We start from the raw sequence: 26,359 nt of genomic DNA on the forward strand, positions 1-26,359 counted from the left end.
CAAGATTAGATTTCCTAACGGTAGAGAGAAGGGGATTGATGGTGTTATGCACATCTCAGGTTTGGCAGAAAATCTACTCTCTATATGCAAGTTGAGCGATGTCGGTGTGTAGGCTATTTTCTTATAAGGTGGGTGCAAGATGACTAGAGGCTCTATAGTTCTTGTTAAGGGTGTTTAGATAGGAACCTTGTATAATTTGGGTGCATACACTGTACAATGTAGTAGCACTTCTATGGAGTTCAAGAAGAGGGCTCTAGATTCTTCATCCTCACCATCATATCAAGCTATGAAGAGGACCATCTCTTCTACATTTGGTTTTCATGCTTTTTGGGTACCTAAGGGTGCTATTTCTTGGAGATGAAACTACCAACAAAGAAGACAATGTTATGACACTAAATACTTGGTCACATTGGTGAGAAGGGTCTCAAAGCCCTAAAAAATAAATGCCTCATTGAGGGTGTTGATGCTTGTAATCTTGAGTTTGATTTCTACAAATAGTACATTTATGGTAAATGAAATTTTGTTCAATTTTACTCTAGTTCACACAAATCTTCTTGGTTATTGGACTTGATACATTCTGATGTTTTTGGTCCTATTAATGTCCCTTCAATTTTAAAATCTATGTATTTCATATCATTGATTGATGACTACAATAGATGGACATTTGTTTATTTTCTTAGAAGTAAATACAAAGTCTAAGGATCTTATTAATAATTAGACTAGTAGAAAGATTCGGTGTTTGAGTTCCAACAATGGTGGTGAGTTTTTCTCAATAGAATTCGACATGTTATGTAAGGACCATGGGGTTAAGAGGCATAAGACAACTCCATATACCCCTCAATAGAATGGAGTTATAGATAGGATGCACAAGACATTGATGGAGAATGCTAGGAGTATCCTTAGTGGTGCTAGCCTCAAACAAAAATTTTGGGTTGAAGTTGTAGCCATTACCTGCTTTCTAGTAAATAGATCTCCTACATCAACACTTGTTGATAAGATGCATATGAAGGCATAATTAGGAAAGAATCCCTCGATGAAACATCTCAGGGTATTTGGTTGTGAAGCTTATGCTCATGTTCCAAGTGAATTTAAAAAGATCTAATTTGGAGGACAAGGCAATGAAATGTATCTTTATTAGCTATGGTGTTGGTGTAAAAGGGTACACGCTGTGGAATCTAGTCACACAGAAGGTTCTCTACAACATAAGTGTTATTTTAAGAGAGATGAAACCTTCCATTGTTGAGCTACAACAAAAGAAAAAGAAGAAACAAAATAAGGAGGTAGTTCACATTCCTCCTATCCTTGAGAAAGAATAACTACAAACTCTTGGTGGAACTAATGATGAGGTGAGCTCTAGTAACTCTAAAAGTTTAGAAGAATATGAAGAACTAATAAAACTCAATATTTGAGGAGGTCTACTTGTGATAGGTGACAACTTGAAAGATATGGTTATTCACAAGTAAGGTTTAATATTCATTGTTAGAATCTAGTTGTATTTTTTCTTTGATTGTAAACAATGACGAGCCTAGGACTATTAGAGAGGCTATGGGTGTGACTAATGAAAATTCCTAGATGGAAGCCATAAATAATGAGATGACATCTTTGAAGAAGAACAATACTTGGGATCTGGTACCCTTTCTGAAGGATGTAAGCCCATGGGATGAAAATGGGTGTTCAAGAAAAAGTTGGGTCCTAATGGTAGTGTTGGGAAGCATAAAGCTCAGTTGGTCACAAAGGAGTATTCCAAAGTTGAGGAAATGGATTATGGTGAGATTTTTCGCTTGTTGCAAAGCTGATATCCATTTAGTTCTTGTTATCACTTGCTACAATTCATGAACTAGAAATGAGCAAATGGATGTGAAGACAACATTCCTTCATGTTGATTTGGAGGAAGAAATCTATATGTCATAGCCAAAGCATTGCATGGTGAAAGGTAAAGAAATTTTGGTTTGCAAGTTAAAAAAGTCTTTATATGGTTTAAAACAGTCTCCTAGGATGTAGTAACAAAGGTTTGATACCTATGTGTTGAGTTTGAGATTCCAAAGGTCTAAATCCAATCATTGTTTTTATTTCAAAACCGACAATGGTCACATTTTCATTATTGTATTGTATGTGGATGATATGTTATTATTTTGGAATGGATATTTGATTTTTGACTTGAAGTATTAGTTTTTAGCATAATTTGAGATGAAAGATTTAGGTGCAGGTAGGTACATTTTGAAGATGGATATCAGAAGAGATAAAGCTAATATATTAATTTAATGTTGTAGAGATTCAACATGACATCTTGTAGATCTATGATAGTTATTGGTTGCATTGGGAACGAAGTTATCAATGGAGGATTTCCCAAAATCTCCTATTGAGGTGAAGGACATGACTAGTGTACCATATGCGAGAGTTGTTGGCAGTCTTATGTATGCTATGATCTGTGCTAGACCAGATATTGCCCGAGCAGTGGAAGTCCTCAGTTGATAAATGCTAATCTTGGATGGGTGTATTGGGATGTAGTTAAGAGTGTTTAGATATTGAGGGGTACTTCTGAGTATTCCTTATGTTATCATGGTTATCCTACTATACCTCACCATTCTGTGAGTATTCGTGGTTATGTGGATTTAGATTGGGCAAGAGACATTTATAGTAGAAGATCCATTAGTGGTTATGTTTTTACTACATATGGTGGTTCTATTAGTTGGATGATTAAGAGAAAAGCTGTAGTTGCTTTGTCCATGATAGAGGAAAATTATATGGTAGCTATCATGCTTGTAAGGAAGCCATTTGGATTAGACGGTTATGGTTAGATATTGGGTTTGATGCAGGACTGATTACTATCTATTGTGATAGTTAGAGTACCTTTTGCTTGGAAAAGAATTTAACTTTCCATGTTAGCACATCGATGTTTAATTTCATTTTGTTTGAGATATGGTATAGGATGTGAAGGTAGAATTGGAGAAAGTTGACACTTTGACGAATGTTGCAAATGCATTGACAAAACTAGTGAGCATATAGAAGTTCAGATGGTGTTCTAGTTCTATGGGCCTCTCTGATCCCTGCAATTGATTTATGGGCTATTTGAATAGTCTTCAAAAAGTGGGAGAATGTTGGGATTATGGTGTCTCAACCTTTTCAAAACCCTAATATTGATTTTGTTATATTTATTTATTAATTACCTACAAATGTCTATTCATCTAGTGTAACCCACTGGCTTGGTGGCATCTTACTTGGCAATGTTTTTATGACACATATGTTAGACATGCGGAGGTAGGAATCCCACTTTGAGGATCTTGACAAGTGTTGGCCTATGAGAAATTATATGCCATATTGGACAAGTGGCAAAAGATACATTTTGCATGGAGAAGGTGGGTACCCTATTTGGGTTATGATGATTTGCAAGATAATATGCTAATAATAGTCAGTTATGATGGATTATCTTACAATTGTAAGATGCATAAGAGCATCTATCATACATCAAAATAGTAAATTTTGGGTGCCCAGCTTAGGAGGTTTGAATGGGGAGTCATTTGGAAATGCACATGTGTCATTTGCATAATTTTTAATGGCTGAAAAATAGGGCCAAATGTTTTACACGACCCCATATTCTTACTCCATCTAGAAGGTTCCTCTTGAGTGGTATTTTTATCTATATAAGATATACTTGAAGAGTATTAGCTATGTAATGTTTGCAAGTGAAGTGTTATGCTACTGAAATCAATTCAATGTGTTGTTCGTTTGATTGTTGGAGATTCCCGTTGACGAAGCAGTGTACTGCTATTGTATTATAAATGTTGTTTTAATAATACACAGTACCATACTTTTGGAGTGTGGATTTTTTCTCCCAAAAAGGTTTTCCCTATGGTATTTCTTGTGTTCATTATTGTGTATCATTATGCATGTTCATTATCTCCTTGTGTATACGTTTCTATTTCTGTAATAGTTAAGATTTATTTGTAATAAAATTTGTACTATCTCCCTTGCAATTAGTGTTAGAAAGTGTTTTCCGCACCTTAGCTTCCCTTCAGGTACATCCTTCAACAAACACATTTGTTTTGTTCAACATAACACACTAGTTCCCACTCTTCCAACAAAGCATTCATATTAGCACTTGATTTTTCTTATGGTAAAATACCATTGAAATGATCACTTCAATTAGTTATTTAAAGATATCAATTTAAATTAGTGTCTTTTTTGTAATTAACAAATGTTTGTCAAAGGGGGTTTATTTTATTTTTGTCATAACTTTCACTTATAGAGGCAAAAATTGAAAAACTCATAGTCACCAGAAAGTGTTTTCTATGACAATTCCAACTAATAGTTGAAAATCTAGTTTTGATCTCACCTTATAGATCATTTTGTATATTAAGTGTAAATATAATTAAAAATGGGTCATTTTATAAAAAATATCAAATAAATTTTAAATAGTAGCTCAAAATTGAGCACTTCTTTTTTGCATTTTTTTTTGACATTCCCTATGCAATGGACCTTGATGCAGTGCAAAAATCTCTAAGCTATAAAGTGCCAAAAATTGGGGGGTCACCCAACATTGAATGAAGGGGGGTGTCTTGAATTCATGCCTTTAAGAACTTCTGTGAACTTCATGTCATGGACATTTTCACACCTTCCTTACCATCATTTCTCTTGAAAGGTTGTATTGAGTCATTCCTTTGGGTGCTTTCATGACATCATGCCTTTGAGCACTTCCACACCTTTTAGAGCACTATGGAGATGAACAATGAAATCATATAAGATGCAGTGTGATATTATCACTTGTTGCTAGATATGGATCCAAAAATGCTTCATAGAAAGCATGAGTGATTACTAACAACAAGATATGCATACCAATTTTTAGCATTATAGGTTTGGAAACTAGTATGATGACATTTAGTCTTTGAAATATGTGCAAAATTTAGAGATATTTATATCTAGAATGGGAAGTCATATTGCACAAATTTGTGGTGTTGTTCAATGAGTGTGGATCATCTTCAATGTCCAGTGTTGACCATCTACAAACACTTCATGCATCACATTACGGGGGGTTGCATAGTCTCTCATTTCTCCCATATGTAGGGGACTATTTATTATACTAGTGCATAGAATTAGTACTTAGTGGGTTATCATGATTGCTTTCTTCTATGACCTATCTTCTTCACTTGTAAATTCATTATTGTATCATTTCTCTTTTGGAGAGGAGTTCTGTTCCCAATGGGTTTTCTCCTTTAATTCGCTTTATGAGAAATTTGCATATGAGTACCTAACATGGCCTACTAATCGAGGCTCATCATCAGACATGCATTAATTTGTAAGTTGCACTTAAGGGAAATACAAGTGTAAATAGTATCATTACCTAAGTAGTTAGTTGTTAAATTTTTTTAGATTGACCTATTCACACATAAGCATAAGTTTACTTAGGTATTTTAGAGATTCGTCTTAGTTCATTTAGGTATCATTATCTAATATTTATTACATGGATATTTTATAAATTTTTTAATTAAATTTTTTTATTAATTTTTGAATTAGTAGTAACAAATTTTTTAGAAGGTCTACCACATTTCTCTTAGCATTATATTAAAAAATATTTTCTTCATTGGAATAAATACATTTATGCGGTGTAGTGCATTTTTTGAATTTTTTTTTAATAATTTTTTTTCCTGATGCCTTTATTATAGGTTATTTTTAATTAATAGACCACATTTATTATGAAATTAAAAATTATAATGTTAAAAAACATGTTAATTTTATATTCTTTGTAAATCTAAGGGCTACATACTTATAAATGGAATTTATAAATATTTGATCCCCCAAAAGGTGAAGGAAAAGTGCTTTTTTTGATAACATTTTGATAGTTGTGAAGGAGACTCTAGTAGAATTTTGATTTAAGCCTAAGAGGTTTAATCTAAATGGTGTTTGACCTAACCCCCTTTAGTTAATGCCGTTAGATGTAACCCCTCTAGAATTAAATCATTATTCTTAGAAAAAATATGCGATTTTAGGGAAAAATAAGGATTCTCTGCAAGTGTGATAGCCTATTGTGAGATCAGTGTCAAACCATTACAAAATATTGAAGAAGCACTTGATTGAGGGGCCAAAGCTACCTGTGATATATTTTTTCTTTTGCCACTAGAGATCCATAATTTTCTAATTGAGGGAGATCAATGGCATGGATCACCTCCTTGCATTGAATAAAATCAAGGAGTGCACCATCAACCAATTATAGGAGGTTGTAAGCATTAGTGACCTCAAGAGTACTCTTGGAATGAACTAATAAAATATTTTGTGGGATATAACACAAATACAAGTAAACCTTCTGCAAATCCATAAGTTGATGAAAAATATTTAGCATCTCCTTGTTCAAAATGAAGATCAGCCCTAGAATTTAGCCCCTACAAGGATATACCCATTGAAGTGGAATGAATATCCATCATAAATGTAAACAAAGACACCTTAGGGAGTAAAAGTGGCATGCCCAACTCCTAACTTCACCATCCACAATATTAGCATCAAAGTAGCCTTTAGCTAGCAATCTCAAGAAACACTATGGATGAAGAGATCATGAGGTTTTAAGCCTTTCTTATAATGGAACATGAGGAGTAGGACCTAGATGAGACCATAATAGATAAAAAAAATAAAAACACATGAAGCAATAGGCATGAAATGGAAAACAATTCTAAACACATCACGGAGCTATACCATCCCAATATGATATGGTAGAAAATGGTGGAAGGACTCAAATCTAAAATAATACCCATACATTAGGCCATCATATAATTAACATAAAGAAATTTTCCCCATATCAATTAACACACAAGGAAACCTCTCACAAATTAGAACAACTCTAAGATGAAGGCAGGATAAATTAATATCTTGATATCATAAATCAAACAAAGACAAGACATCAAAAAAGGGATTGATGAATGGTGATAGCCAACAATCTCAATCCTTAAAAAGTTACACAATAATGGAGTTAAATTTAATAAAATTTATTTTTTAAAGTCCTATGTGCTTCTATGCGTCATTTACCATCAAGCTAGACAAAGTTTTTGAGTCCACCTTATTATTAATAACCACATTTACTACCTAATTACATTTCTAAAAGCACTGAGAGGAAAAACTATCCTTGAAACTATTAGAAATTGCAAGAGCTTTGGTGAATAATGTTTTTATTTTCAAATTGGGATGACCTCTCCAATCAACTTTTTGCAACTTTTTGCACCTTATCTCTTGAGCTAGGTTTAGACCTTCCACAATAATAGATCGTTTTTCCTTACCCACCCACATACTAGAATCTCATTTTATAAAACAATCTTGACCATTATCAATGATCTCTAAAACTTAAACATCTTAATCCATCAAACTTTCTCTCTATCTATATTTTTAGCTCTTAATTTATAAACTAAGAACTTTATGATTTTTTACAATTAGATGATCCCATAAATTTATGAGAATAATCAATAATAAAAATTAATTAAAAAATTATAATTAATTAAAAAATTATTGAGAATTTCTAGAATGCCTATACCTTTACATCCCAACACAATAAATATATATAAAAACGTATTCTAAAATTTAGATAAAATTTGTACCTAGATGACTTTTTCTTTAATATATACCAAATTACCTTTAATGATTATGATGGGGAACAGGGGAAGTTTTGAACCCCAAAGCAACGGTCAAAAATCAAATGTTAAAAATAGAATCTTCTATTTTTAAAGTTAACATCTTGATTTATATTTTAACTTTGTTTTATTCTTCTTCATCTTCATCTGATAAGACTTGTCCCCCAATGATTTTAAATTCTAAAACCCTGAGCGTGGACCACGTATTCATGGTGTCGTTTAACTTTTGTAATCTGGAATGTAAGTATGGCGGTTGAGCACTCCAAGACTGTGAATTTTGGATGATATAAAGTGTGAAACGACGACGGTTGCATGTTGAGTTCCCATGCAAGAAGTCTGCAAAGTGTGAAACGACGACTATTGCATGTTAGAGTGCCCATGCAAGAAGTCTGCGGGCGTTTATCCAAATGGAGAAGAACCAGTCAGCATGATAGCATGGATAAAAGGATAGGGAGCAAAATATTCTACTAAAAGAAGAAAATTGGCAAACCACTTTTGACAATTCGGCAGCAGCCATTATTTCACAAATAGTAGTGTGTTTCAACACTGCAAAGAATTTTTCGACAAGTAGCAAATTATACGATAAAGATGGGTGATCACTTAACTACCTTAAAGTGCCCAGATAGATTTCCAAACCTTATCTGAAATTCTCCACAACATTATCCAAAATATCAATTTTTTCACATTCGAATACGAATTACAGGCTGGTGGGATTGCTTTACATTGTTACAATCATCTCCACCGCGTAAAGTCCGTTTCCAACTATAACGCAGATGACGTTAAAGCTGGTGACGCCTGCTTTTCTTATAAAAGGCATTAAACGTCGCATTCGCTGGTCGATTAAAGATAAAAGAAGAAGATTTTTAACGAGATTCGCGTAACTTGAATGGCGGTTCCGTTAACCCATTTAATGAATCTCACGGGAAACAAACTTTGTGTACATTGAATAGGATTAAATGGTGAATCGGCGGCAACAACCACGCACCAGTTTTCCATGGCCGAGCGGATAAATGTAAATCCATGACTTTTTGCCTTGTCAGCTTCACATGATGACATTTCTTTTAGATTGTGGACTTCATTCCAGTTATGACGTGCCAATGTTGTGGAGTCAATTTCTGTATGACGCGGAAATGGATGCGTATGAATTTGTTGATATTTAAGTCAGGGAATGACGTGTTTCTTCATTTCCATACGGCATGGCTCCTGGCTTTCAACTTCACAAGGAATGGGATTGGGGGCTTTGTGAAAGCTAAGCTGACCATCTCATGCCGACATTGGGGAGTTGTTGCTTTACGCTAATCCGTTTTCCAGCTACCCTCTCGTAGTTGAGACGCCATGCCCAACTAACCAGGTGTGAACTGGTAGCTTAACGCATACTCATGTCATTCTACAGTTTGAGATAAAGTGCGTTGGGTGGGTGGGACAATGCTAATCGTTTCTTCGCATACTATTTGAGGAAGGGACATAAGCTAAAACTTAGTCAAACACTATCATAATTTGTTTGCTTCTTGTTTGTTTGTAAAGTGGATAGTGATGGCACCACCAATCTAAATATCAGTATTCTTTGCTAATGTCAATTGCCACATTGTTTTGTTAAGGGAACCTTATCTCCTCAATCCCTTCTTTAAGAATCCATCAAACTATATCTGTCCCCTTCATTAACTGTCTCTAGTTACCTTCCTAGAATACACCCACTCTTTGTTAATGTCAATGGCCACATTGTTTTGTTAATGGAACCTTATCTCCTCAATCCCTTCTTTAAGAATCCATCAAACAAGATCGTTCTTTAATTTTTCTTATATCTGTCCTCTTCATTAAATGTCTATGGTTACCTTCTAGAATACACCCACTCTTTGCTAATGTCAATGGCCACATTGTTTTGTTAATGGAACCTTATTTCCTCAATCCCTTCTTTAAGAATCCATCAAACAAGATTGTTCTTTAATTCTTCTTATATTTGTCCCCTTCATTAAATGTTTGTGGTTACCTTCTAGAATACACCTACTCTCATTATTTGATGCATGGCATTTCCATTCCTCACAAGGTGCTTGTCTTAAAATACCTATCTTTGCTAATGCCAATAGCCGCATTGTTTTGTTAATTAATGGAACCTTATCTCCTCAATCCCTTCTTTAAGAATCCATCAAACAAGATTGTTCTTTAATTCTTCTTATATCTATCCCCTTCATTAAATGTCTATGGTTACTTTCTAGAATACACCCACTCTTTGCTAATGTCAATGGCCACATTATTTTGTTAATGGAACCTTATTTCCTCAATCCCTTCTTTAAGAATCCATCAAACAAGATTGTTCTTTAATTCTTCTTATATTTGTCCCCTTCATTAAATGTTTGTGGTTACCTTCTAGAATACACCTACTCTCATTATTTGATGCATGGCATTTCCATTCCTCACAAGGTGCTTGTCTTAAAATACCAATCTTTGCTAATGCCAATAGCCACATTGTTTTGTTAATTAATGGAACCTTATCTCCTCAATCCCTTCTTTAAGAATCCATCAAACAAGATTGTTCTTTAATTCTTCTTATATCTGTCCCCTTCATTAAATGTCTATGGTTACTTTCTAGAATACACCCACTCTTTGCTAATGTCAATGGCCACATTATTTTGTTAATGGAACCTTATTTCCTCAATCCCTTCTTTAAGAATCCATCAAACAAGATTGTTCTTTAATTCTTCTTATATTTGTCCCCTTCATTAAATGTTTGTGGTTACCTTCTAAAATACACCTACTCTCATTATTTGAGCCATGATATTTCCATTCCTCACAAGGTGCTTGTCTTAAAATACTTGTCTTTGCTAATGTCAATGGCCACATTGTTTTGTTAATGCAACCTTATCTCCTCAATCCATTCTTTAAGAATCTATCAAACAAGATTGTTCTTTAATTATTCTTATATATGACCCCTTCATTAAATGTCCGTGGTTACCTTCTAGAATACACCCACTCTCATTATTTGAGCCATGTCATTTCCATTCCTCACAAGGTGCATGTCTAAAAATACCTAGTCTATCATTGATAGTATGTGTTTCATTTAGAAAAATACCTAGTTTATCATCGATCTAGTATGTGTTTCATTTAGAATTATGTCAAAGAAGTCTTTAATTTCCTAGATTTGCTTCATCTATTTTTTGATGTTTCTATTTGTTGGTAGTTGTGCACACTTTAAATTAGACACTTTATTACCATTGTGACTCCTCCCTCTAGCTAGAACCTTAACATGTGGTATCTATTGTCATTTCATGATGTACCCCCATGGTCCATCAACTATATCCGATCCAAGATAACCTAAATGGATCATTTTCTCTTTTGTTGGCCAAGTATCCAAATCACAAAATCAAGATTTGGTTAAGTATTCCCTATTGGGTATCAGTTGCCAAACCTCCTCTTTCCATTTTACCTCTTTCATCTAGCATATTCTCGAAGCTTTCTCCCCGATCTCCTTTTTTCTAAGTCTTTTGGAATTCGAGGATCATAAGCTCTATATCACATTTTCCTTTCTTAAGGAATATCTTACGCTAAACCCCTGACCCTTGATGCTTCATCCCTTTCTTCACCTTTTTCCTAATCATTGGACATTGGGGATCAGAGGTTAGGTTTAACCTTTCCCTTAAAAAAAGTTAAACCTAAACCCCAACAATTGATGCATGATTTCTTGCTTTTCGTCCACCTTCTTTTTTAGGGATTAGGGGGTCAACCCATTACAAGTCAGAAAGAGTTAAGGCACATCCTTGAATCCCAAGCTCTATTTCCTCCATCTTTAGCCTTTCAAGGGTCAAGGATTAGACTTTCTCCTTACCCTTTCAACTTAAGATAGGTTATAAGGGAAGCCTGACCTTCGATTGTTGATTCCTTCTTGCCTTCCTTCCACCTCAATTGGTTTTCAGACTTTGAAGGGTTCCCTTTTTCACTTGGCACTTTGGAATAATGGATGCTACAAGTCCAATGCTCAATCCTTGACTCTCGGTAGTGCTCAAACTTGGTGTGTTCGACACATCACCACCATAAATTCTCTACCGACTTTCTTAATTGCTATATCTTTTATCGTGGAACTACAAGAGTACGTTTAGTGCACTTTGAAAAGACTCTTAAGTGGAGGTTGTCACACATGCTCATTTATTTCTCTTGAGAGGTTATTTTCTCAAAAACCCATGCCCTACCCACAAATTTAGGGGTGATATCCTTCTAGATGTATGAAATTTCATGAAATCTTCTTGTTAAGGCACAATTAAGGCTTTGAGAATGTTTTTGTAGGCCCCTTCAACCACCTGCACATCTTGTCAAGCTCACATCCTCTGCATCTGTGTTTCTGGCATGAGAAATAGGGTTTTTTTCCCTCTTTGAATGCAATTCTCATTCTTGGTGATTAGAAAGCTATTTATAGGTTGCTCAACCTCATTATAAAGTGTTCTCTTCGTATTAGTTCAAGGTTTCCTTTTGATATATTATTTCTCTTGTAGACACTTTATAATTTCTAGCATTTTTTTACAATTGTAAATCGTCCTTTGACCTTTGAATGAATCAAGATCATTATCTTGCCTTTTGTCCATTTGTGTATGTTGTGTATATTCTCTTATCTTCATACTGAATGGATGTTTTATGATTTCTCATATATGTATACTGTGTTAAATTTTTGTGAGTGTTAACTATGCAAAATTCCTTCCCTCTTAGAAATCTATGAACCCTAACCTACATGTTTGTTCTTGAGTTTTTATACAACTGAGGATTGTGTACAATTTCCCCTTGATTATTTGGTTGATTCACATGGTGCTACTTCGGGGCAATTGGAGATATTTATCATCTTAGTGTACTACCTCCCTTTGATTTCTATAACTTCTTCTCCCCCTTTCCCCTTGAACGCTGATTACATAGGTTTAGAATAGGAGTTTGAAGTGTTGGGTTGAATAAACAATCACACTTGGATCAGAAAAGGAAGTTGACCTTCTTCAAAGATTCAACCTCATTGCAAAAAGTCCCACACTTTGAGGATATTTCCATTGTGCCGTTGGAATTCTAGATTCAATCCAACTGGGCGCAGATTCATGTGACAATAGTTTCTAACACACTTGGTAGAACTAATATTTCAAGCTATTACAAGAAAATACATTGGTTACATAGTTCTAACTTTCTATTAATTGGATATGCCATAGTTCTGACCACTTCGAATAATATTTCAAATCATCATGCAAAGGAAGTGGTGCTACTCTTAGCATTTTTGACCTTTAAGATGTTTTTCATTAAGCACCTAGAAACTCTACTCAAATTTGGTGTCTTGTTCAAATTGGTTTATGTTTTCATGCCCAAATTCAACCAAGGGCATTTTCTAGAGGTAATTTTAAGTGTTAAGAACTCACATTCTCAAATTCTAGAAGAAGTAGTTTTTCTTTTGTTGGCATTTTGGCACTAAGTTGTCATTGATGTCAACCGGTGGAGATTGAGCATAAAGGATAAAAGTACAAACCGGTCTGAAGGATGGTTGCTTGTTTATGATGAAGAGGAAGAATGTTAAAAGTTGTCTCACACTACCAGAGGTGAAGATGTGCAACTGGTACCAGATGCTCTACCGGTTAACAGAAGGAGAACACTCTACTGGTCAAGGGTCTTACCGATATGTGTTTGCAGGACTGGCTGCGTGTTGGTAGGCCATGTATTGATTGGTATGATGCCATGTGGAGCTAAGATGGCAAGTGTTTTGTGGTTGGTGAAGCTTCATCGACAGGGTTGGTGAAACAGATAATCGTCATTAATGAAGGAAACCACAAATCAACGGATTGCATCTAATTGATTGTGGCTTGAGGAAGAAGAAATGACAGAGGAAGATCAGGGAGCAGTTGGCGCCTGAATCAAGGCAAAGGAAATTTGATACATAAAGAAAACTTCTAGAACACTTTATGTGTAGTCTGACTTCATGACAAAAGATTTGATACGTGATTGCCACTTTGAGAAAAACATGCATTGGATGATGAAAATAGTGTGCAGGTGCAGTCTTCGAGGACAGGTGATTGATCCAAGAAAGGTGGGATTGGATCTCATGAAGATTGTGTCGAAAAGAGAAAACCCTAATCACTTAGGTTTTTGAATTACATTTTGGCGGGAAAACAGAGAATAAGTAATGAGAGTTCTGGACAGGAAAGGTGTTGATGCTATGAAGATTGTGGAGTGAGGAAGAGAGAGGGAACAAGGATAAAATTCTAGAAAGTGATCTGAGCAAGTTGCAGGGTGAGAGAGTGAGCAAACCGGTAAGAGGATTCTATCGGCAGTATCATAGTCAGGTAGTTGAACCTAACTGACAAGGTGTGGAAGAGCAGGCATCATCCTAGTGTGATACCGTGTGTTGAGAGACTGTGTCTGAAAGGGAGAGAAAGATAACAAAGAGTTATTTGATTCAAGAGTTGCATAATCCATTTTACACAAGAAGCCTTAATTGTATTAGATTAGTATTTTAATATACATCACTAAGTTGAAGCTTGGTGCAAGGGTTGGTGCTCCTTGGGTTGGTGCCCTAAAAAGTGCAGGGGTTGATGCTCCTTTGGTTGGTGCCCAAAATCTTTGTAAGTTGGTGTTTTACCTGTGAGGCTAGACTGGAGCAGTAGTCTCCAACAACTCTTCTCACCGAGGTTTTTCCCATATTGGGTTTTCCTCGTAAATCTAGTGTTGTGAATCTCTTGTATGTGAATGATCTCTTTGTTTTTCTCTCTTGCATTACTAGTATGACTGTTTCATGGTTAAGTAAATAGCTGATTGTCTGAAATTTGATCAGTAAAAGAAAAGACTTAGAAACCACTGATTCACCTCCCTCTCAGTGGTATTCTATGTTCAACAATTGGTATCAAAGCGAGGTTCCTAGTTATCTTTAAACCTTGGGTAGATTCTGGACTTTGAGCACAATGGCACAAAGTGAGTCTGCTTCCTCAAAAGCTCCCATGTTTGATGGATCCAACTATGCCTTATGGAGCAGAAGAATGGAGACCTATATCTCATCTCTTGGTTTTGATGTGTGGATGTTGGTCAGGAATGGGTATGCCATTCCCAATACTCCTCCCATTGATCCAGATGCAAAAAGGGAGTATGAGAATAATGCAAAGGCGAAACATGCCATCTTGAGTGGACTATCCAATAGTGAATTTATCAAAGTCATGCACTGTGTTTCAACAAAGGAGACATGGGAAAAATTGTAGAGGTCGTTTGAGGGAGATGCAAAAGTCAAGGAAGCCAAGCTGAAAACGCTAAGGAGCCAACTAGAAAGCATCAAAATGAAAGATGATGAAAAGGTTGCAGACTATCTTCACAAATTTGATGAAACTATGAATACTATTAGAGGACTTGGAGAAAAGATCGTAGATGAGATTCTTGTTAAAAAGATACTTAGATCTCTCACTCCCAAATATGATACTAAGGTGTCAACCATAGAAGAAGCCAAGGATCTGAAGACTTTTACAATGGATGAACTATTTGGCTCCCTGACAGCCTATGAGATGAGAACAACTGGTGAGACTTCCACAAGGAAAGAAGCATTATTCAACATCAGCAAAAAGGGCAAAGAATTTATTACACATGAAGAATCCAGTGAAGACTCTGATGCTGAAGTAGCAAAATTTGTCAGGAAGCTCAAAAGAGGATCCGACCGGTACAATGGAAAGCTACCGCTTAAATGCTTCAACTACGGGAAGGTAGGACACTTCATTGCAAGTTGTCCTCACAAAGAAGCCAGTGGAGATGAGTCAAGAGAGTTTAGAAGATCTACTGGCAAAGATAGAGATAGGAATGACTACCAGCAGGGAAGAAGAGGCTACCCGAACCTAAACAACCTATATACCATTGAGGATGACACAACGAATGATGAAGATTCATCAGAAGATGATGACCATGAGAACGATAGAAAAGTAAATCTTTTCATGGCACTCGACAGACCTGCTGATGAAGATGAGGAAGAAGAGGATACTGAGGCTGAAGTGGATTTGGAAACTGAACTTATCAGTGCACTTGAAGAATTGAGTAAAACAAGAAGATAACTCAAGAGGGTTAAGCTTGTTGCAGTAGATGAACAAGATCTCTTGAAGCAGTCTCTGAAAGAGTCCAGTTAGATCATATTTGACTTAAAACTGTAGCTGGAAGAAACTAAGAGGATCGGTGAAGCTACAACCCTTGATCTGACAAAGAAAGAAAAGGAGCATCAAGAGCTAGAAGCAGAAATAATAAAGCTTAGAAAGGAGCTTGAAGAAAGAAAGGAAGAAATAAAGATGAGAAGTAAGTATGAAGGCAACACTGAGGCTTTGGATAAGATGTTGAGAAACCAAAAGCAATCCAAAGACACGGGAGGTTTAGGCTTTGAAGTTGGCCAAGGTTAAACCTACAAAGGTAAATCCGACAAATAGATAATGTTCACCTCTTTAGTTGAAGGTGAAGAAAAGAAGACATTCACTGTAGGCAAGGATACTGGCAAAAAGACATATGCAAATGATATTGGAAATCAACATCCAAACTGGTATGCAGAAGTGAACGGGAGGCCACATTTCATGCATAAATATGCAGACCCAAGGAGGAATGCTAGAATTGACCGAGAAGGATTCACCAGATTCAACAACATGAATGGAAGACACCTAATGAGGCTGTTCCATTCAGGACCAAGACAACCCAACCGGTATGTATCAAACTTTCATGGCTATTGTTACCGGTGTAATAAATTTGGGCACATAATAGCTAACTGTAGATTAAACAATGCCTTCTGTGAATTATGAAAGTAGAAATTCATTTAATGCACTCCAGGATATGAATGTTGTCTGCTATCAGTGCAATGGATATGGAAATAAGAACTTTGATTGTAGGAAGAACAAATCGGTACCCTACAATAATTTTAAGGATGTTCCCTTTAATGAAAATATAAAATGCTATAACTGTCAAGAATTTGGATACATAGAAAATTTATGCAAAAACAAGAAGATCAAGAAAATGAAGAAAAATTCAGATCATGAACTGGTAACTGGACCTGAGCTGAATATGGTAGCTGACAAGAAGAAGGAATTCAAACTAGTTTGGGTTGAGAAAGAAAAGGAAAAGGCAGAATCGAGTCTCATAGTGCAGACGACCTTGCATGCTGAAAGGACAAATCTATGAGTGGTAGATAGTGGTTGCTCAAACCATATGAATGGTGACAAAAGGAAATTCATTAAACTTGAAGATTGGAATGGTGGATCAGTAAGGTTTGGAGACAATTCCTCCATCAAAATAAAGGGAAAAGGAACACTAAGCATTGATGGAAAACTGAAGGCACATGATGTATATTATGTGGAAGGCCTCAAACATAATCTGCTGAGTGTGAGTCAGATGTATGACAAAGGTTACAAATTCACCTTTGACTCAACCAGTTGCCAGATAAAGAAAGACAATACTGGTAAAGTCGTGGTAGAAGGAAAGAGAACTAATGGAAATGTTTATAATATGAAGGAATTCTATGAGTGCCAATGTATGTTAGGACAAGTAGATGAAAGTTGGCTGTGGCACAGAAGATTAGGCCACGTAAATTTGATAACTTAGTTGCAGTAAGAAAAAAGGGGTGTGTGAGGAGTATTCCACTCATCATCAAACCGGTAAACACATTTTGTGATGAATGTGTGAAAGGTAAGCAAACAAAAGTGAGTTTCAGGGCAAAGGAGCACAACACCTCAAAGCCACCTGAAATTGTGCATACTGATCTATGTGGTCCAACTAGAACAAGAGCACTTGCCAGTGAAAGATACTTCATGCTCTTCATTGATGACTACTCAAGGATGACATGGGTCACCTTTCTGCAAGATAAATCACAAGCATTTGAAAGATTCAAGATCTTTCAGAAGATGGTGGAAAAGGAAAGTGGGTACAAATTAAAATGCCTAAGATTAGACAGGGGTGGAGAGTTCACATCAAATGAATTTGAAGACTATTGTGAAAAATATGGAATTAGAAGGCAATACTTTGCTCCTGGAACACCACAGCAAAATGATGTGGTAGAGAGGAAGAACATGACAGTCAAGGAGATGGCCAAAACCATGTTGAATGAGGCCAGTTTGCCGGATACTTATTGGAAAGAAGCTGTGCATACTGTTGCATACATTTTGAACTGGGTTCAATTAAGAACAAACAACAAGATGACACCTTATGAGCTATGGTATGACCGGAAGCCATCAGTCAAATATTTCAAAGTATTTGGAAGCAATTGCTTCATTAAGAAAGATATGGATGGTTTGGGAAGTTTGACTCTAGAAGTGATAAAGTGATTTTCCTTGGTTACTCATCTAACAACAAAGCCTACAAATGCTACAATAAAAGACTAAGAAGAGTTATTGAAAGTGTGCATGTAAGAGCTGGTGAAGATATGCACAGAGGATCTCAACCATAGGTTAACTGGTTTGATGACTCTGATGATAATATTATGAAGCTTAGACAAAAACTGAACCAGAGGTAGCATCCCAAAAGGTTCCCAACTGGTATGTATAGTTGAATCACCCGAAAGAGAAAATTCTGGGAAATAAGAATGATGGTGTGCAGACTAGAAAAGGACTTGCCCGAAATGATGAACATGTCAACCTATGTCTCATGACTGAAGTTGAACCCAAAACTTTCATTGAGGCTAGCAAGAGACAAGGATGGATGGATGCCATGGAAGAAGAATTGCACTAGATTGAGAAGAACAAGACTTGGGAGTTAGTTCCTAGAATGGAAGACAAGAATATCATTGGCACAAAGTGGGTCTACTGGAAAAAAATGAATGAAGAAGGTATGATTGTAAGGCATAAAGCTAGACTAGTGTGCAAAGGATACTCTCAAGTAGAAGGGATTGATTTTGAAGAAACACTTGCACCAGTGGCTAGATTAGAAGCAATTAGGATGTTTCTAGGTTACTCTGCCTACAAGGGATATAAAGTATACCAAATGGATGTAAAATATTCTTTTCTAAATGGAAATTTAGAAGAAGAAGTATACATGGAGCAACCGAAAGGATTTCTGCTGCATGATGATGAGACATTTGTGTGTCGATTAAAGAAGGCTTTGTATAGTTTAAAGCAAGCTCCTAGAGCATGGTACTCAAGATTAGATCAGTATCTAAAGGAGCAAGGATTCAAAAAGGGAAGTGTTGATAGCAATTTGTACATAAGGAAAGATGGGAATCACATGATTATTGTGGTTGTGTATGTAGATGACATCATCTTTGGCGGCAATAAGGATACTCTTTGCAAAGAGTTTGCTGATCAGATGCAGTCAGAATTTGAGATGTCAATGCTTGGTGAATTGACTTACTTCCTTGGCTTGCAAATACTACAGAAAGATAAAGGAATCTTTATCTCACAGGTCAAGTATGCAAAGGAGATGCTGAAGAAATTCCAACTGGAAGATTGCAAACTGGTAAGTACTCCCATGGTGACCAAAAACAAATTTAGTAAGAATGATGAATCATCGGTAGTAGATCAGAATCTGTACAGATCCATGATAGGTAGTCTACAGTATCTAACTGCTTCAAGACCGAATATAGTTCAGGCAGTATGCATGGTAGCTAGATTCCAAACTACACCAAAGCAGTCACACATGAATGTTGTTAGCAAAATTTTTAGGTACCTACAAGGAACACTTAGCTATGGTTTGTGGTATCCTAAACATGGAGATTTAATCTTGAAAGCATACACTGATGCCGATTGGGCAGGATGCATTGATGATAGAAAGAGCACAAGCGGTGGTGCATTCTTTCTAGGTGACCGGTTGGTCTCTTGGCATAGAAAGGAGAAGGACTCAGTCTCCTTATCTACTGATGAAGCTGAGTACATTGCTGCTGCTACATGCTGCTCTTAGGTGCTTTAGATGAAGCAACCTCTCAAAGATATAGAGGTGGAAATCACTGAACCTATTCTCATTCAATGTGACAATTCAAGTGCAATTAACATAGCAAAGAATCTAGTCATGCACTCCAGAACAAAACATATTGCTATCAAATATCACTTTCTTCGAGAGAAGGTTGAAGGGTAGGAGGTAAGGATGGACTATGTTCCTACTGGTGAACAAGTAGCAGACATTTTCACCAAACTGTTACCGGTAAGCACATTTGAATACCTCCGACACAAGTTGGGAGTTATGTCATCTGCCTAGGAAGATTTTATGTGACTCAGGGGGAGTTTGGTATGGGTCAAAGGGGGAGTGCACAAGTACTCTTTGTCATTGTGTCAAAGGGGGAGAAATGTACCAGTATGGAGTGGACTGTGAGAAGTTGACATCAATGCTAAAGAGGGAGATTGTTGGCATTTTGGCACTAAGTTTTCATTGATGTCAATGAGTGGAGATTGAGCATAAAGGATAAAAGTACAAACCGGTCTGAAGGATGGTTGCTTGTTTATGATGAAGAGGTAGAATGTTAAAAGTTGTCTCACACCATCGGAGGTGAAGATGTGCAACTGGTACCAGATGCTCTACCGGTTAATAGAAGGAGAACACGCTACTGGTCAAGGGTCTTACCGATATGTGTTTGTCAAACTGATTGTGTGTTGGTAGGCCATGTCTTGATCAGTGTGATGGCATGTGGAGCTGAGCTAGCAAGTGTGTTGTGGTTGGTGAAGCTTCATCGATAGGGTTGGTGAAATAGATAATCATCATTAATGAAGGAAACCACAAATCAAGGGATTGCATGTAATTGATTGTAGCTCAAGGAAGAAGAAATGATAGAGGAAGATCAGGGAGCAATTGGCGCCTGAATCAAGGCAAAGGAAATTTGATACATAAAGGAAACTTCTGGAACACTTTATGTGTAGTTTGACTTCATGACAGAAGATTTGATACGTGATTGTCACTCCGAGAAAAACATGCATTGGATGATGAAAACAGTGTGCAGGTGCAGTCTTCGAGCATAGATGATTGATCCAAGAAAGGTGGGATTTGATCTCATGAAGATTGTGTCAAAAAGAGAAAACCCTAATGACTCAAGTTTTTGAATTGCATTCTAGCAGGAAAACATAGAATAAGTAATGAGAGCTTCGGACAGGAAAGGTGTTGATGCTATGAAGATTGTGGAGTGACGAAGAGAGAGGGAGCAAGGAGAAAACTCTAGAAAGTGATTTGAGCAAGTTGCCGGGTGAGAGAGCAAGCAAACCGGTGAGAGGATTCTACCAGCAGTATCATAGCTAGGCAGTTGAACCTAACCGACAAGGTGTGGAAGAATAGGCAACATCCTAGTGTGATACAGTGTGTTGAGAGACTCTGTGTGGAAGGGAGAGAAAGATAACAGAGAGTTATTTGATTCAAGAGTTGCATAATCCATTTGCAACAAGAAGGCTTAATTGTATTAGAATAGTATTTCAATATACATTTCCAAGTTGAAGCTTGGTGCAGGGATTGGTGCACTAAAAAGTGCAGGGGTTGATGCTCCTTGGATTGGTGCCCAAAATCTTTGTAAGTTGGTGTTTTACCTATGAGGCTGGATTGGAGCAGTAGTCTCCAGCAGCTCTTCTCATCGAGGTTTTTCCCATATTGGGTTTTCTTCATAAATATGGTGTTGTGAATCTCTTGTGTGTGAATGATCTCTTTATTTTCCTCTCTTGCATTACTGGTATGACTGTTTCGTGGTTAAGTAAATAGTTGATTGTCTGAATTTTGATCGGTAAAAGAAAAGACTTAGAAACCACCGATTCACCCCCCTCTCAGTGGTATTCTGTGTTCAACATCTTTGTCATGGTAAGGAGAATTGAAGTTGTCATCACTCCATCTCCAAGATCTCTGTCTACTCCTCTATTCAATAAACTATCACAATCTAGGGCTCCTACCTCCTAGTTGAATAGACCATTATTTCACATGGTTGTCCCTAGAAATCGAGTGCTTATAATTTTGAATGAAGGTTTAGTCCATTTATTTTAGCACAAAAAAATGATATAATGGTGGCTACATTAAAAATTATATCTTATTTTACCAGTGAAAGTTCCACTACCCCAATAGAACACATACAAGATATTTCCAATATTTGCTTCATTCATAATGGCACCAAAGATGCAGTTTTTGCTAGGCTCTTGGCTACATCCTTGAGAGGAAAATATTTGTAGCATGGTATAGAGGTTCGTAGCTTAAATCCATTCATAATGGGGACGAGTTGGGAGAGAAGTTATATGAGTAATTTGAAGACAAGAGTGATCACCTATCACTTGTTGAATAATTGACGACAATCAAGAGGACTCCCGATGAATTCATGTGATATCTCAATTTTAGATTTCAAAAGAGTTGGGATAGAATCCCTTCTCTAGTAAAACCATCTCCCAATCATGCCTTCTTGTACTATTTGAGAGGTCCTAATAGTGATGTGGTTGTTATGATTTAATTTATGGGTGGAGTAACTCTACCCATAGAGGAGGGGATTTGTCACCTCCAAGATGATGAATCTTAGAGGACAAATCAATCCACCATTACCTCACTAAAACTGCTGCTAAGGATGAGCCAAGGGATAAACATGAAAATCTAATCTAATAGACTACGGATGAAACTCCCAAATGACTCTTTTGAGTCTCTTTCCTTAGGACGAGTGCACAGAGCTGGGACACCAGTGCAACTCGTTGTCGTCCAATACAAATAGAACATAGAAACTATACAGGGGTAGCAGATACAATTATAATATTAAATAATTATGGAAAAAGAACAAGATAATCTAATGACACATAATGGGAAACATTAGAATGACTTGATGATGCAGAGGGTTTGGTGTTGAAGCACAACTTGATTGGTTTCTCACTTCAAGGGTCTTCACTAGACACCATCCAATGGTCCAATGTCTCCAGCCTTCCCAAGGCTTGGTATCCTTCCAAAGGATCTCTCCCAAGAGGACAACTCACAATTGACAAGGAGTCTTCTACTCCTATTAATTCCAACCCCTTCAACCAAGGACACCTAACAACCCCAAACCCCTAACAAATATGATCTTTTGCTCAAATGGTGAAGTATGACATTTGTGATTGAAATATTATGTAAGACATGGAATTTGCACTAACTTGGACCTGTTGATCAGGTTCTACAAGACCTCCAATGTCATTTGTCCTTAGAGACCTAGTAAGGGTTACAAGCACTTAGGCCTCCTACTTGGGTTTTTACACAATCACTTCCAATATTCCCTAATAACCACTAGAAAAAATCACATTTTTAGATATCCTTTTGGATTCCCTAAGAGACTTCACACTTTGGCATCTGGGTTTTGTGTATAAGGTGTCTGTCCACACTGCACGTAATTGAGCCTCTCTAGGCAGCATTGGAGACTTGACTCTAAAAGTCTTCACTAGTCACATAGAAAGGAAGATTGGGAACTTTTCAGAGGTCTGCACATGTTCAAGGGTCCCTCCCATACCAAGTTTTCTCACCCATCAATCCACCATCCAAGAGTATCATCCACTTGTTCTGCTACACAGGCTTGCCACATAGGAGATGTCAAGCCTAGGGCATCATCTCAAAAATACCAAATGACACTTCCTGCCTTCCAAATCACTTGGGACACTTAGTATACATGACAATTCAAAATTATACAAGGTTTTAGGCCATTCCCATAGTGGAATGTTGAATTGTGACCCTTCTTGCATCAAAACCCTGGTTTTGATGGTTTCTCAGGCCAGTGATAAAGAAAACTGTGTAACTCTTAGACCAGAGGGTCTTGAGACATCAAACCAATGCCAAATGAGAGATTATTCACTAATTCAACTTGTCCTATGCATTGATCATGCAAACCATCCATACAGATCTGTACAAAATGCAAAAAACATAGTAAAATGGAATAAATTGCAGTCATAGTTTTGTTTTGAAAGCAAGAATTTCATTTAAAGTTTCTCCTAACATGTTGGAATTGTTCCTCAGGATTATATCATGCCAATGAGCTCCTCCAAAAATCATCAATGTGTACACTCAACCAACTAACTGTTGCGGTAAGCAAAAATTCAAAATTTGACAAAGTTGCTTATGACAACATTGCAACTTTTGACCATTTATTACATTTTGGATCTTGCCTTCACATCAAAAGGGCAAGAGTGAACACATAACATAACTAAGACCCCTAAACACCAAAAAAACAAATAAAATTCCCATACAAGGCTTTGGACCAAGTTTACACATCTTGGAGCCTTATGGCTTATTACATTGTCTTAGGACCTAATCAATAGGCCTTCAAGGCAAAACTCAATACAACCTATCTGAAAGAATAACCATGAATCAAAACATATCCTAGTGATGAAAACATATATCCTAGTGCCCCTGTACCACTTGAGAAGAGAGAAAAGAAGGAAGCTCACAAATGGTCCACGATTGAAGCCTCCCGCTAAATGATCTCCTTCTTATGATTATAAACTTGCACACAAGCAAGAAGGAAAATGTTGGGGGTTGTGTTTTGGTGTCTGTCTCAATCAGACCCCCATTTTGGTGTTCCCACTTCCACGGACCCCAAATAGATAGATAGATGAAAAGACAAATAAGTAGAATGATAAAATGATTAAATAGATAGGGGATGTGATAAATCCCAAGATGCTCAAAGATGAGATAGATAGAATGATAGAAAGATATTACCAAAGGGGCTTGAGAAAGCCAAGAGAGTTGCAAAAGATTATTGTAAGAGCCTAAGAGTGATGTAGAAAACTAGAGACTGCTGTAGCAAGAGCAAGAGAGAGAAAGAGAAAGTTGTGAGAGCCTAAAGAATAAGAGAGATTATGTCCATAATCTAGAGAGATTAAAGAAGAAAGAGAGGATATATTTAAAAAAGAGAAGAGGAGGGAAAAGAGGGCTAGAGAGCCGTTTGAAAGATTCGGGGTCATTTCCACTGACATGTGTAGGTGACAAGTGGAAATGCATGCTCATAACTGACATTCGAACATTGAGATTTTACAAGACGAATGTGCGATGCACGAATGTCTGCGCGGTGTGCTAGTGTCCAAATGAATAACGTTTGAAAATGATAGGAGACAAGGGAGACATTGTTGGAAATTTGGAGGAATTGATTATGCATTGCATTGATGTCAACATTAGCTATTTTGCTATCTATCGAGTTCTGGTAGAGTGGTTGGATTATGATGTTGATCTGGAGATCTTCTTCGGTTTGTTCTAGCTTGTGGAACTAGTTTAGATTGGTTATTAATGTGTTCCTGATGCGTATCACATTTAGTTGGTTTAGGATTTGATGATCTGGAAGCTATCATTTTTTCTAGCAAGCCTTTTGGTTACCGGTAAGGGTTTTACCGACATAGCTTTGTTGAAGATCTTTTGATGAATCCGATAAGTGGTGTTGGTGCGGCTTCTAGAAGGTTATGAAGATGCTGATGGTTATCTTGTTCATGTTCTATTTGATCAGTGGTGTTACATTTGGTTTATGGCGACCTATTATAGGTTCGGTCTTATTCTATTGGGTTATGGACCGGTTTATGTAACGTGTTGGTTGATGCTCCCGATGCATTACCGATTGAATTTAATGATTGGTCTATGTTGTTTTGGTCTTAGGCCGACTTGGTTTATCATTGGTTTGCAAGATTATGTAACAAATTTATTGTATTATCTTTTAGGTGGCCAACCTAATTGTTTAGGTCCCGGGTTGGTATAAATATGATGTAAGATCTCTTTGTAGATCGTGGTATGTGGCTTATGAGATTATCTGTGTGCAAATAAGGTTGTAATCATATTAAAAGGTTTTGGTTGATCATAGGTGATCGAACTGGGTTTATGTAAGAGGTTTAAGACCTCGGGTATTTAGCTTAACTGGAACTATACTCAGGCATAAGAAATGTTATTCTTCCAGTTCATTCATCTTTCTAGATTGTAGTCTAGATTTCTTTTGTAGTAAGTGAGGCTCCTTTTGTGATGAGTAGTGCACTCTAGGATGTTGGCCTTCCTGCATATGCAGGCCCCTCTTATTGTAATCACATGCTTACTACATACATATTATCTGACTGTGGGTAGGCTTCCCACTGTGGTTTTTCCCTTTACTAGGTTTTCCACGTACAAATCTTGGTGTTATGTGTTGTGGATGGATGGTAATTATTTTGTGATTTATGTTTGTGCTTAATTGTTATATATGCATTCCAGTAAAAGTGTGCTTAAAGTTTCATAATTTGTTGATAATTGATTCACGCCCCCCTCTTAGTTGTCCATCAGTTATCCTAACAGACACATGGCTAACAAGATTGACACCGCAAGGGAGCTGCCAGAAAGGGGGGATCTAGAGTATCCTAAGAGGGAAAAGGCTAATGCAAGGGCTGGAGTGAGCCTACTCAGGTGCTAGGGGAATGGACACCAAAAAGGTTACAAAAGACATAGGTCAAATTACAATGGGGTATGCAATTTTTGACACTACATTTTGCCCCCACTTTAGCGGGCTTATGAATGAACATGAATATGCATGCTAAAAGAAATCTACTAAAAAAGAAATAACATCATGATGCAAAAATGATATTGTAGAGGAAGCTGACAAATCTATGAGCCAAGGAAACATGCCCCCAAGCTGAAGACCTACAAAACATATGCATTAGATAGAAAAACCTGCACGAGAGAATAGGGTTAGAGAATAAGGGAATCCCAAGATAACATGGTTAGAATATGATAAAGAAAAAGAAAGCACACACATGAAAGCATAGAACAAAGAAACTATGATCTTGAGCTATCAAAGTAAAAGAGACCTTGATGTAAAAGGTTGTCTCAATACCATGTGTCATCCCAAAAATAACAAGAAACAACAGATAGAGGAATTCTAAAATGAAGAGAAGAATGCAAGG

This window comes from Cryptomeria japonica, chromosome 6, assembly GCF_030272615.1.
Source record: "Cryptomeria japonica chromosome 6, Sugi_1.0, whole genome shotgun sequence".
In the NCBI taxonomy this organism is placed as follows: domain Eukaryota; kingdom Viridiplantae; phylum Streptophyta; class Pinopsida; order Cupressales; family Cupressaceae; genus Cryptomeria; species Cryptomeria japonica.